Source organism: Camelus bactrianus, chromosome 11, assembly GCF_048773025.1.
Source record: "Camelus bactrianus isolate YW-2024 breed Bactrian camel chromosome 11, ASM4877302v1, whole genome shotgun sequence".
NCBI classification, from domain to species: Eukaryota; Metazoa; Chordata; class Mammalia; order Artiodactyla; family Camelidae; genus Camelus; species Camelus bactrianus.
In genome coordinates this window covers 52,772,640-52,787,527 of record NC_133549.1, presented here as the reverse complement: position 1 = coordinate 52,787,527, position 14,888 = coordinate 52,772,640, and the positions used below count along the sequence as shown (strand labels likewise).

At 40.7% G+C, this 14,888-nt stretch overlaps 1 protein-coding gene across 3 annotated transcripts in view; it reads right to left on the bottom strand.

The window, feature by feature from the left end:
- The window catches only part of PRKG1 (protein kinase cGMP-dependent 1), a 1,107,715-nt gene that overhangs the window by 197,950 nt on the left and 894,877 nt on the right, over positions 1-14,888 (bottom strand). The window lies entirely within an intron of this gene.

Sequence of the window (14,888 nt, the reverse complement as noted above, 5' to 3'; positions counted from 1 at the left end):
AACAAGATTTCATGGCTTGCATGCAATATTCATCAGGCCAGTGGCTGTGATTTGTCCTTATACTTCAACACTTTGTTTTTTAATACTTTCATCTAATTCACTCTTAAAATAGCCTTTTATTAATACATGATATTGAGAATAGCTATGATTTTCTTTACATATCAAGAAAATAAACTACCTAATCTGTTACCTTTTTTTTTAACTTCACCTAATCTGTTACTATTTTTTACTCTAAAGTAACATATTTTCCTAATAACAATTTTTTTAAGTAAAAAAGTTCTTCCTTATTTTGTTCCCCCAATCTCAGCCATTCGATGGAGAATAGTCTGGTGTGTATCTTTCAAGACTTTTAAACACATATCTTTGTGCCTATAATTATTTCTGAACAAAAATAAGATTCTGTAATGCCTATTCTTCCACTGACTTACTTTATTTAACAAGATTATCTGTGTTCCGTTTTCATATCTCGTTGCTCAGAAAGCAACAATGGGAAGACCTTTATGATGGGCAGATATGTAAACATTCAACAAACATTTCTGAGCACCTGAGTCAGGCCTGGTTATAGGCACTGATGACACAAAGATGAGTAAGAAAAATCTCAAGTTAGCACCATTCTGCGGATCTTGCATTGACAGTGGTAATGCTGTGTGGCTGCATTGCCCAGCATAGGAGCCACAAGCCACAGGCGGCTATGGAGCACCTGACAGGTGGCCTGTGTGACTGAGAAATTGAATTTTGAAATGTATTTAATTTAAATTAATTAAAACGTAAATACTCACACATAGCTAGGAGCTGCTGTACTGGCTAGCACAGGTAGTAGCAGGTACAGCTGACAAGGGAGGCGTTATCCCTAGCAGCAGGGGACAGGGAGGGGTGGAGCATTTTTCCCACTCTTGATGTTTCTTTCTATGTGAATGGAATTCAGTCAGTAAAACTCACAACCACTTTCTGCTCCTTTCCTCACTCTGCACCAGAGGAGATGGTATCATTTAATCTGCATGCTCATCTCAGCCCTCTCATCTCTTCCCGGTGAGAAGGAGCTCCCCACAGAGGGCTGGCACTCTGCTGCTTCTCCAGGGGAAGAATTTGCTCCCCAGCATCGCGAAACCTGCCCCCGTCTGGGCTTCTGAGACAGGTCACGTAAGTCTTCCCAAATAGAGGGTCCAGTTTGGGAAGCCTATTTGTCTCTCACTCCTAAGCTACATTCTCTAGCCTAGATTTTATTAGTGATAATGGTAATATTTTAGTCCCATTTATTTGCATCCAGTTGAGAGTGAATGCACGATATGTTTCTTTCTTCTTCTTTTTTTTTAAGACCTGAAAGAGCAATTCATTATTTCTCTTGATACTGTACGTTAATTAGATGATTCTTTGGCTTCCCATGGTGTTGTCTGGGATAACTGCAAGGTGTAATGCCTCACGCCTGTGGTGAGCATTTGGTGCTGGTCTCCGGCTGAGAGCGCAGCTGGGACTGTCAGTCTGTTTTCCTCCACGTGAGCTTCTCTGTGTGGCTGCCCAGTCTTTTCTATAGCATGGTGGTCTGGGAGTGGGCCAATTTCTTGCATGGCAGCTGGCTTCCGAGGGTGCAAAAACAGAAGGTGCCAGGCTTTCCCAAGACCCAAACCAGGAACAGGCCCTGTACCACTTGCATTGCATTCAATGGATTCAGGCAGGTCCCTAGGTCAATCCAGGCATAAGGGGAAGGGACTGCACAAAGGTGGGAACCCCAGGAGATGTGGTGCATTGGGGGCCACCAAAACACAGTCTGGCACAGACCTCAAACTTCACATGTATAGCACTGAGCCCCTGACATCCTTTTTCTGGTCCTGCTTCTCCTAAGTCTTCCCAGTATTAGCATTGCCAGCCCCACATTTCCAGGTGCTCAGGCCAAAGACCTTGGAGTTATCTTTAACTCTTCTGTCTCACAGGCCCACAACTGCTCTGTTGGCAAACCTGGCTGGCTCCACCCTCAGAAAATACCCAGAACTCAACCACCTGCTCCCATCTGCTGCTATGGCCGCCATCTTTTTTTGCCCAATCCATGCAGTCATCTCCTAACTGGGATCTCTGCTCCTGCCTGGCCCCTCGGATCCCTTCCCCACATGACAGCCAGGTGATTCTATTAACACACAGTCAGCGTCTGTCCCTTCGCTGCTCACGTCCCTGCAGGGCCCCTCTACTCATGTACAGTGTCCCACAGTGGCTTCAACATACTCACAGCTCCTGTCCTTTTGCTTTACTGACCTCACCTCCCACCTCTTTCCCTCTCATTATGTCTGTTCTGTTCACACCACTTCCCTTGATGATCTTTGAATATCCAGCCCCAGGCCCACCTCAGGGCCTTTGCAAAGGCTCTTCCCTCTGACTGATATGCCCCTCCATCCCAGATATATTATGCCTCCTTCATAGCTTTACTCAAATGTCACCTTCTCAAGGAGACCTCATGTGACCAGTACTTTAAGTCTATTCTTCTCCTCTGTACTTGTGACTCTTCTTGAATTAATTTTCTATGTGGCAACTTGCCACCTACATCTGCCAGGGTTCTGGCAGAAAAGACTGCACCCTTGGAAGAGGGAGGTAATCAAAGAAGGATGAATGATGGAGTTGGGCAGGGTTAGGGGATCAAGGAGTGCTGGAGGTGAAGGGTCAGGGAGCAGGATTACTGGACCCTGCTAAGAGCTGGAGTCACGTGACAGATAAGCTCAAAAGAAGCTGAGGCTGTGGCTTCTGACAAGAAACATCCATTCCCAAACCCCAGCCTGGTTTGAAAGGAGCTAAGGGAGAAATACTCAGACCTTCTTCTCCAGCCTCTGGTCTCCTGCTGGGGCGCCCCTTGGCTGAACTCAGCTGGAAGTCACAAGATAGGGGAGCTCTCCCATTCAGATCAGCTTCTGGGTGGGGAGAATGGCCAGGAAGAGTGAAAAGTTTCAGCCCCACATTTAACACATCATTCATTCACTCACTTATCAACTCTCTCCTCCACTAGAATGTCAGCTCCATGAGGGATTTTTATGTTGTTCCCTATTGTGCCCTTTATAGCTATAAGAATGCCTAAGTGTTCACTAAACATGTACTGAACAAACGGCATAAATTATAAGGATATTTAGTCTCTCATGTAACAAGGAGTCTAGAAATTGAGCAGTTCCAGGGCTGGCCAATTTGTTGGTTCAGCAAGTCCTCCCAGGACCCAGGTTCTTTTTCTCTTTCAGTTGGTTTGCCTTCACCGGATGGGTCCTGAGGTCATATCCCCAGTAAGAGGTGGCGCTGAACAGACCTCTTCTCACTCTCTTCTACTTTGTGCTCCAGCCCTGGTGGCTGGAGGTCCATTTCTCAACTGTGTCACACCCCCTTCCTACCACCAGGACCAAGCACTCCCACTGCTGAACCCCCACGGCTTCTCGCCTAGTTCCAGCCCTACTTCTTTTTCAGATCTTAGCCTTCCCAGACTTGGCATAGCTGACTCCACTCCACATACACACACACTGCCTAAATTAGGGTTCTTTCTTGTCTTTTTCTGAGCTTGTAGTCATATATTTTTATGATTTTTGGGGTTCTTTTTTTGGCTTTGTTTTTTTTTTTAAATTTTTTAAATACTGAAGTATAGTCAGTTTATAATGTTGTGTCAATTTCTGGTGTGCAGTATAACACTATTTTCAATAGCCAAATTATGGAAACAACCTAAATGTTCATCAACAGATGACTGGATAAAGAAGTTGTGGTGTGTATGTGTGTATGTGTATATATATATATGGAATACTACTCAGCCATAAAAAGAATAAAATAATGCCATTTGCAGCAACATGGATGGACCTGGAGATCATCATATTAAGTGAAGTAAGAAAGAGGGGAAAAATATCATATGATATCACTTATATGTGGAATCTAAGAAAAGATGACCCAAATGAACTTATTTGTATGATATTTTAATCATTTTTTTCATCAGATTTTAACTTCTATTGAAGGCAATGACTGTGATTGGTTTTGTTCCTTTTAATATCCTCAGTGTCTAACAGAGCTTGGTGCAGAATAGGGACTCAAAAACATTAATTGCATAAATGAAGCAGTCCTCCTTTCTCACCATCTTTCTAGCACTGTCCAGAGCCACATCCATTAGAAAGGCCTCCACCTCCGAAACCTTTGCTGAGCCCAGCTGTCCTGTACTACCTCCACTGTTAAATCCCTAGTCCAAGCCAAAGTCACATCTTGGGTTTTGTAATGTCCTCCACTCTGGCCTCCCTGCTTTGGTTCTTGCCCACTCATCCTACTCCACATCATTCCACCTATTCATCTCTTGATAACCAAAGTCACCTTTCAAATAACAAATCAATTGAAATCACTGTACTGCTAAAAACTTCCAAAGACTTTTCGCTGCATTTAAAATCATTAGCAATTTACTGTGGTCTATAAAGTTCTCCGTATTCTGGCCCCTAACTCTCCATCCTCATCCCCCTTCCACTCTCACCCTCATTCATCCTGTTTCAGAAATGCTGGCTTTCTTTCTGTGCCTTATGCTTCCCAGACTGGATCATCCCCAGAATTTGGCACTCAATAGACCCTTCTCCCCTCATTCAGTTTCTATCCTATGGATGTCCTTGTTTTAATTTTTTTTTTTTTTTTAATTTTACTTTAGAAAGGTCTCTGAAGCTGTGTGATCATGCTTTACTGTGCCCAAAATGCCACTGGACCCTTTATTGACTACTTGATGACAAACACAACTACAAATCACAGCACAACTGAGCCTCCGGTGAGCAAGACCTTCTATCACAACCTTCATGGTTTGAAATTACCCTTCTTCTCTGTTTGCTGTGACCCTCTCCCACTGTCATCTACTGCTCAGAGGACACAGAAGACTTAACGATACATCCACTGTTTCCCTTAGAACAATGCCTAGCACACAAGAGGCATTCAACGTATAACCTCGATAAAGGATAGATTTAGTTCAAACCCCTTATTTTGAATGGGAAAGCTCAGGTATAAATCAGAGATTAGAGAGAGAGGAAGGAAAATTAACAGCATGTCTAAATGTAAGCACTGTATTCGCCAAAGGTAGTATCTTGGAATAATATTTCCAAAATTTGTGAGTTAGGAAAAACCACTAGGGAAAAAAAATGGATGTAGCTTTTATATTAATATATGTGTCTCAGGATTCTCAAAATGTAACATTAATATGTAAATGTCCACTTAGTCTTTTTACAATTCTACACAGGTTTGCTGACACTTGGCAGAAGGCTTAGTACAACACTACATATGGCACTTCGTGCCCTTGGGAGTTGCTCACTGGTGAATACATAAAATTCATTTTCACTTTTCAGATCAGACTCACAGTTATTGATACCAAACATACCTGGTGTTTAAGTCCCGAATTCTAACAATCTATAATTGAATTTCAGTTAATATAAACTAATACACATCATTCCAAAGTAAATTCTCACCTAATTTATTTCAGTCAGAAATTATATCATTATTTCCCTTTATACTTAAGTTTAATTAAGTTTAAGGTTGGAGTTATCCTTATGTCTTGATTGAATAACAGAGCACCCATTAATTGACACTATCCTAATGATTAAGGCATACATAAATTGTTAATATTGCTACTGGTTATAAAAACAGCTACAGTGAGAATCACATTTCTATGCCTGTCTAAGACGTGTTTGAAACAGGGGGTAACAACTGGAAATTCAGTAAGTAAAGAACCATATGGTCTTGGGTCATGATTTCAGCCTCATTTTTTCAGAGGATAATTATATTTTAGAAGAAGAGTATGACACCAAGAAGAAGAACTTTCTTAAAAAAATATTCCTAATTATCTTTTGGGAGCCTACAACAGTGATATCCTCAAAGGAAATTCTTATCTGTCCCTAATACCTCAGATTTATTCCAAAGATAAGGCCTTGCAATGGAGAACAGGATCACCAAACAGCTTTATCAGTCAAAAAACATGCTAGTTAGGAAGGCAACAAAGTATTTCTTGGCCCAGAAATTCATCTCTATTTGGTAAAACTGTGCCCATTAGTTACATTTGGACTTAGGTTATGTAGTGATGCCAAGAAAGATGACAGTTAGTCATTACAATAACGTAACATTTTCCATATAGCTATTCTTGAATTTCGGTGGCTTGGAGTATGGAGTCTCAGGTAAACTCTATCATGAAGCCAGGGATCGCACCTGTAAACCAGAAATGTTTTGCCTTCTCTTTCCCACCATGTTCACCAATGATTTCATCACAGAACTAGAGCTCTACTAACAACTGACAATGATATTTTTAGTGCACATACGTTGTCATAAATGGGCCATTTCCCTCTCATGGATCAGTAATTGTCAAGGGGACTTACTCTATTACAACATGTTTTCTTAGAGAATATCTAACCTCATTAAGGCTACAGTTTTGATGTAGCCTCCTTCCTATCCCTAAAGGAGAACTACCTTTTCCTCATATCACCACTCAAACTTAACCAGAACACCAAAAGAACAAATCAAAGCCTAGAACATTTTTTCGAGCTACTTCCCTTCCACACACCATCACCATTCTGTCTCAACCAACTGGGCATCCAGGATACACATTTCTCTACCAGAATTTTTTTTCTATTTCCATGCCATGCCTCACTTTCCATTCAGGACACTCTCTTAATTTATATCCAGTACTTCCCCACATTTCCTGGGCTGGACAACAACTTTAACATGAGGCTTCTCAAACAGTCATTCATTAATTTCACCCAGCATCCTTAATCTGTGTCTTCTATGAGCGAGACGCTGCACTTGTCACTGAGGCCACAAAGATCCACAAGACCCAGTCCCTAACCTGAGGGGCAGCATAGCATTGCGTTTCAACGGATGAATACTGGAGCCAGACTGCCTGGTTACACATCCCAACAATGGAGCCCTAAGCAAGTGTCTTAACCTTCCTGTGCAGTTTCCTTTTCTGCAAAATACAATCATCCTTCCACAAATAGGTTATTGTGAGGATTAAATGACTTAAGTCACAAATCACAGAGTCTGTCACATTCTAAACACTACATACATGCAAATATTATTATTTTCAGGGGAAGCTTAGTGTAAGAAGACAGAACAGTATACAGGTAATTTATCATACATAATGCACAGCTTTTCCCAGGCCAGTACCAATTCCCTGCTGGATGGGGAGGAAGAGCTTTCTAAGCAGAGGGAACAGTATCTGCAAAGGCACAGAGATGGTGAGTACATGCAGTTTACATAAAGAACAGTAAGGTCAGAGTTGCTGAATCTTATGACTCACAGGGTTGAAGTGCACTTATTTTTATTGGGTCATCTTCCAACTCTAATACCATTAATCCAGTGACCTTCAAACTCCCTGGACAACCTCAAGTTTCATGTGTTCTTTATCATTCTGTTCTCTATCACAAAAGATCACAGCAGTAAACTCCATTCCCTACCTGATGTTGTAGTCTAATTCAGAGATATTCCTAATTAAAGCTCTGTGGACTAGAAGGAATACAGAAATATATCATGAAAGATTAAAAAAACAAACTCTTTCTGTATAGCACAGGGAATTATATTCAATATTTTATAGTAACCTATAATAAAAATATAAAAACATTATATGTATGTGTATGTATGACTGACACAGTATTCTGTACACCAAAAATTGACACACTGTAACTGACTATACTTCAATAAATAAAAAGAAAAAAAGAAGGGTGAGGAGAGGGGAGGGAGGAAAGAAGGAAGGATGAAAAAGAAAAAAATACATCCTGAAGAGTTAAAACTGGAGGCTCATCAAACATAAGCACCCACTTTGCCTGCTTAGACCTTTCACCAGGACAATCTCGCCATGTTGTTCCAGTGAGGTGCCTGGGGACAGAAGGATGATTTTAAGATCACCATCATCATCATCCTTAACCCCAAGGACCATCATGCCACAGAGGGTGAGCATGCCAGATTCACAGAGCATCCAGAAAACCCAGACGACTTAGTAGAAACCCAAATAGAGGCAGAAAATATGTTTTCTTTTGTTTGTAATCAAATACTGATATCTAAGACTTCTTGATGGAGAGCCTATCAATCACTGGCCCTCAAGGCACCAAACCTGACTAGTTCACCAAAGCTATTTCAGAAACAGATAGCTGGAGCCACAAGTCTGAGTCTGAGCTACCCTCACTGCTGAGGATCTGTGTCTACGCAGCTGTCCGTTGGCACGTTCCTTGATGTCATAACAGCCCTGAGGAAACATTCTTCACTTGCCTGTCACATTGTTTATCAAACTCCTTCACCTTGAGCCACTGCTCCCGGTACTATGATTCCGCCTAGCTACTAGGCACCTGTGCTCTTCCCCTGATGTGCTGTCAGGACCCCATGCCTACAGGAACCCACTTGTGCCTGAAACCCAGGGACTGCTTTCACTTAGAAAGCCTGAACCCTCTAGATGGGGTAGCTACTGTGGAACCAGTACGGTCAGATCCTGAGGGCACTCTGACCTGCAAATCAGCCTTGCCTTAACAAAGTACTGGGGCTAATTCTTCCAGTATACTGATGAAAGAGATCAGTGTAAAATCCCTTGAGCAAGAAGTCCTGGGGCTGTGTAAGCTTATCTTAGAAAATTAATTTTTGACTTGTAGCATAAATAGGCTGGATGAGGGTTAGAACTAACAAGCCTGCAATGGGCCCAGATGTAGCTTTTTAAAGGAACTAATGGGACTGTCACCATGATAAACAGGAATTACTGGCAGCTTTGCATCCTCATGAAGTCTAAGGGACCAAGGACAGCCATCATTCCATCTGCTGTGTCCCATGCTCAGTGAAACCCATTAAAAGTATCATGAAATCTCTTTGGTGGATTATAGCAGTTTTTTTCTTTTGTTTTGTTTTGTTTTAACAGAATATAAAAGAAAATATCAAATGCATCACATATAGTAAAGATAAGAATGATTAATACAAGTTTTATGGGTGTGTGTGTGTGTGTGTGTGTGTGTACTCATTTGCATACGAGACCCCGGTGTAAACTGGATTCCGTACTACACAAGCACTACTTAGATAAAATCAGTACTTTTCCTTTCTTTACAAAAGCCATAACATCTTCAGGACAGGGAGGTATCCTTTCTTCTATGTAAAATCCCCTTTAGGAATGTTATCCTTAATAAAAACACTAGTATTGGAAATTTTTTTTTCATTTTTGAATTATTTCACTTTTGAAAAGGTGTACGTGAGTTGAAAGTACTGGCTCTCCTTTAAAAGGCTATATAATCAGCATTCAGTAAATGGCACTTTGACTCAGTTCACCCCTTTGTTTTCTCCTCTGGCTCTCAGGTCTTCCCTCAATCCTCCACCCCACTGTTCCTACAGTCTGATGATATGCAATCATTTTCATTTACCTTTTTGTACATCCAAGTACCCAGTTTCCCAAACTAATATTTAGCACTTTCCAGAATGCAATAAAACTGTTAGAAGCTTTTGTTCAACTAATATTGAATTCTGGTTTCCTTCCTTGAATCTCAAAGATTCTTGAGGTCTTTGTGTCTTAGGTGGCCAGATCGCATCATTATCCTTTAAGTCTCTTGAGTACCTTCAGCGTTTATGATTCAAAGACAGCTGTTGACCCAGCAGTGGCTGCCTGGACTAACTGAATCCTTGCCCTCAATATCAGACAAAGGAGGGGAAAACCTCAGCTGAAATTCCATAAATGCTTGGGTTTTCTTTGATGTTTAACTGAGATCTTCAATGACATCATTTTCCAAATGGATTTTCAACCTCTGCTTTTACTTTCAGAGATTTCTGATGCAAACATACTCATCTAACACAACAAGTAAGAGTTATATCAACACAGGCATGCAAAACGCCAAAAAATCTCTAAGAGGAATAGTTCATTTTGGATCTATTCATTTCACAACAGAATAAAAATGTTTATAGAGGAGACAAGCAGGCATTCCCATTTCACATAATTAAACCATAACTCAAATTTAACAATTTGATCTATAAAGGCAATTAGCTTCAGTAGAACTTGGAAATTGTTTTCCCTGACAGATTATGAAATGTGTCACGGAGAAGCATACAATTTAGTGTCTCAGAGTCACCATCTGAAGTATAAATAATGTTCTGCAGTTGCAACTAAAATAAATACAGTACTCAAGAAGGGAAAATAAAGATCAGTTTCTCATGAACTCTACAACAAAAAGAGCGGAATGAGTCAAAAGTATGTACAAATCACTCAATATTTTACTTCTCTAGGATTTTAAAGTAAACATTTGACACTTCTCTTTGAGAAGACGCTATTTAATTTAAGAAGGCATCTTGAATCACTGAGGATCAGAAAGAAGAGAAAGCAAAGAGGATTGAGTTTACATGAGGGAGGAAAGGGCTCCTTGTATATTGGAGGAAGCTGTTTTCGCCTCGAGGATGTTTTCTCTCTAGACTCGCTATGAGAATGGTCTTGTTCAGAGGTATGGTTATAGAACCATTTATGATCCGGCCCCCTCTTTTATTCCTCAATATACCATATAACCACGCAGAGACAGTGCACTGGGGTGAGACCAAGGTGCTCCTCAAGAACTATGAGATAAAGGAAAAGAAGCTTCTTCCAGGAAGTGAGATTAGTATGCTTATTGGAACTAACACCCAAAGTGATAAACAAAATACTTGCTAACGAGTACTGTAAGGACACTAACCAATCAGAATGGACACAGGCTGGAGTAGGATCCTGGGGAGGTTTAGGGCCCCAGGAATGCGCCGGGGCAGCAGTCAAGGGGCTCCTGCTGAAACCTTTTTACTGACTGAAGCAGCACTATTTCAGTGCTTTAACAACGTGTGCACACCCACTGAATCAAAGCCCTGGAAACACTCTTGAACCTTCATATCTCTCACCAGCCCCTGTTTTATACATATCTTAAGGTTTCTGAGTTCAGAATGAACATCACTACAGGTAGCGGTAATTTTAGTGACAGAATCAAGAAAGTAACAGTAACTAAATCTGTACTTAACTGGAAGGTAAACTGTATCATAAGACAGAGGTCCTGGCTGGGAACAGCTAAGTAGCTGAGGGGGTTCAGGATGTGCTACCCCAAAATGTGACAACTTGGCATATTGAATACGTTCAACGGAAGGAGTCTGGGAAAACACCAGAAGCAGGAAGGTCACTCTTACCTTTCCCCTGCCCTTCTCCCCTGGCACAGGTTATAAAACCCTTATGAGATGCCCTTCCTACACCCAGAGGAAAGCAGTATCCTTATCTTCAAAGGCAAAGGGATGTCGAGAAGAAATCCAGCAAACGGGCCTTGCTAAGTCTCCCCCAGCTTACACCACATACCCCAACCTCCCTGACCTACCCTACTCCTCTGCTCTCCAACAAACCTCGCATAAAAACACTCAGGTCTAAACATTTCTTTGGACCTTCATTTCTTTAGAAAGGCTTCTGTGTCAAGTAAAACATATATTAAATAAATTTGTATGTTTTTTTTTTCTGTTAATCTGTCATTGTCAGTTCAATTTTCAGACCCAGCGAGGTGCCCTAAGAGAGTCAAGGAAAATTTTCCTTCCCCTACATAGCTTAAAAAAAACAAAAACAGAAAAAACCGTGCAATGGACACAGCTAAGAAAAAAAACACACCCTTAGGAGGAGAGTGCTTAGTGATGGAACACAAAAAGAGAAGGTGAGTCGTGTGTATGCAAGTCAGAGATCACAGATGGGAGGGTGGTGGATTTTTTGGTCACCAGAGATGCTATTGTCAACAGGTATATTTTTATCAGTCTCAGTCACAGGAATGAATTACGCTTTCAGATGAGCCACTCCCCTTGGCTTTAAATGAACATACAACCTTCTTATTAATGTGTTTGCTTCCCAGGTGCCTTGAAATCAGGAGGGAGGAAGTCTGGAACTAAGATCTGCACATTACAGTCACACACCTGCATGAGACCCACACATACCAGAAAGTACTAGGCTGGCATTTGGGTCCATATATTCATTTCAGGTGACACTAGTAGATTATATTAAAAATTGAAGTACTAAAAGTATGCTGGGTACAGCATAGTATCTGACTCCTTGTCCTGCTAGGATAAAGCCCAGATCCTAAGCACAGTAAAATTCAACAAGGCAGTGCTACACTGGCAACAACCCTTTAATCTCCATAAGGACCCGCCTTCCTACTCCTACCCACAGGATATATCACGGTATCTCTGCAAATATTCAGTACTAAAAAGAAGTACCAGGACCTTTGTCATCCTAACACCCAGAAGGCTTTTATGTACTTTATGGAAGTATGTCTAATCCAGCTAGTGTTGTAAACATAGACTTATAGAATTTGGTTGCTGTGGAAACCCTGGTGGTTAACTCATTTGCATTTAAATGGGACCACAGTGGTCGAGGCTGCCTTCCAGCATGTTTATTTTCCTATTTTCAGCAATGGAAGAAAAAAAGATTGTTTTGGAAAGAAATGATCAGTTGAAATTCTGCTAATTCTCTAGACCACAGTATGATTTAGTATTTCATAATGACTATAAAAACTCACTTTTACACCCCAATGTTAACTCACATCATAAAAAAATTATAGCTACTATTAATTCAGGGCTTACTATATGCTAGATAATGTGCTTAGGAGATCTCAATTAGGATAATGACTCACTGAGGTCTTACAATCTCCATTTTGCTAGCAAAATGGAAACTTGGACGGGTTGAGTAATTTTTCCAAGATCACCCAAAAAGGAAACTGCAAAGACAGAATTTAAATCTAAGTTTGCTTTAGGAAGTCTGTGCTCATAGTCTGACTTCCTACTCATTTTTGCAGAGAATCAATTTTCTTAATCCAAAAAAGAAAGAAGGAAAAAAGCACATGTTGGCAGTAGTAATCCTGGGAAGACTACTCAAACACAGAGAATCTGAAGTCTTGAATTTTGTTGGGGTGTACTCAATTCTATCCTTGGACACTGACTCCTAAAACACTGCTGGAATCCTATCACGCTTGGGCTCAAAAACTTGACTAGCTCAGCCTCCTCAATGGCAAAACACTTAAGCCCCTTGATGTGGCATTGAAGGCCCTCTGGGATCTGGCACTGGTTTAAATACCTCCTCTCTCCCTCCACACTCCAGCCATCCCAGGGTGGGGCCTTAGCTGTCTTCCAGGTATCTTTTCACTCGTCTGCTTTGCACTGGCTATTCCCTCAGCCTGGAAATGCTCTACCATCTCTACTTATAAAGTCCAAATCTCTAAGAAACCTTCCCTTGATTCTCTAAATAGAAAGGCCTTCTTTGTCATGGAACACTTTTGTTCTACAATTGCACCCTTTAACTTTTTGCCTTTTGTTCTTATTCAGTATTTATGCATCTATCTTATCCCCCAATGAAAACAGAACCCACAAATTTTTTTATCCTCCATCTTCAACTACAGTCACTGCAAAGCCCTATGTGGAGGGGCCTGATACGTATTTGTAAAGTGGAATTAACCTGAATTTGCACTAATGCACTGCTTGTTCTATACTATTTTTAAAACAAAAATATCTTTGACAGGATATTGCATTCAGTTTTGCAAAATTAATAAATTTGTATTACTAACACATATTTGATAATTTACCAAGAACTTTGGTAAATATTAACTTCAATCATGACAAGAAGCCCTTTGGATAGGTAGCAAAAACCTCATTATTATCTCCCTTTCTGAGATGAGGGATCAGAATTAAAAATAATCATGTATTCAATTGTAACATTTGCAGAATAATTATGTAGCAGCCACAATGCTAAACACGTATCTGAACTATTTCACTCCCTGAGATGGAATACAGAGGTGTTTCTTACAGGTATTTAGGAGTTTATAAGCATCCAAAAATGAGAACGAGTTTAATTATTTCCAAACCTACGTATTTGGAGAAGAAATTCACAGGCAACAGCTTTGTACTGTTGTATTTGAGGTATCTGTCCCCATAAGCAAAATTTCTATAGAATTCCTTTTCTTAATTGATTTGGTTAAAACTCATTTCTACTGTAATAGTCATTTTACTTTTTAAACAACATCTATGGGACGTATTTAACCTTTTCTGACTGACCTAGGTTTTATCATTACTCACATCCATTACTGTCCTGAGCCATAATATGGTTATGTCTTATGTAGTAACTGAGACAAGCAGGCCAGATGGTTTTACATGATGAACACCCACCCCCGCCTCCCACCCAGCCACCCAATGACTGATTTTTATTCCTTTTCTTGCGTCTTTTCTTACTGCCAAACTATTAGCTCTGACTTCTCTAAATCTTAAATATCATGTCTCTAGCAGCATCTTAACATGCCATGCTCCAAATCAGCTCCATTTCAATAAACAATCAAATGAGCAGGTTAGGCACTGCACTAGGAGACGGGCATACACAGATAAGACATACCATTTCAAAATAACATAGAGGTGCTTAGCTAAAGGTTATTTACAGCATGAAAGGCTTGGTGGCATGGAGCTCAGAGAATGACTCCCAGAAACGTTCGTGGCTGATCTGAGCCTTGATGTATGAATAAGAACTAGCCATTTGAAAAAGTGGCTGGCAGGATAGAAGAGAGGAAGGGCAAATGCTCAGGAGCAAAAAATAGGAGGGTTGGCACAGAGAATTACTCACTTCTCAGTAGTACTAGAGGCCAGGTTTAAGTAGCAAGAGGTAGAATCTGAGACTTGAGAGGCACAAAGGTAACCTCAGATGATATGCTAATTTTGGCTTTATTTCATGGGGGACAAGAGCCAATGATGGAATTTAAACAAAGGAGCCATGTGGAATAAGGACGAGAGTTCAGTCAGAAAGACCTGGACCTAGACACACTGTAGCTTCTCAAGTATTTATTGAATGAATACATGCATTCCTCAAAAACGAAAATGCTCAGTCAACGGTGAGAGACTATAGCAGGGAGAGTGGTTTAACTGGGAGTAATTCCTTACAGGAGAGATGCCTGAGAATA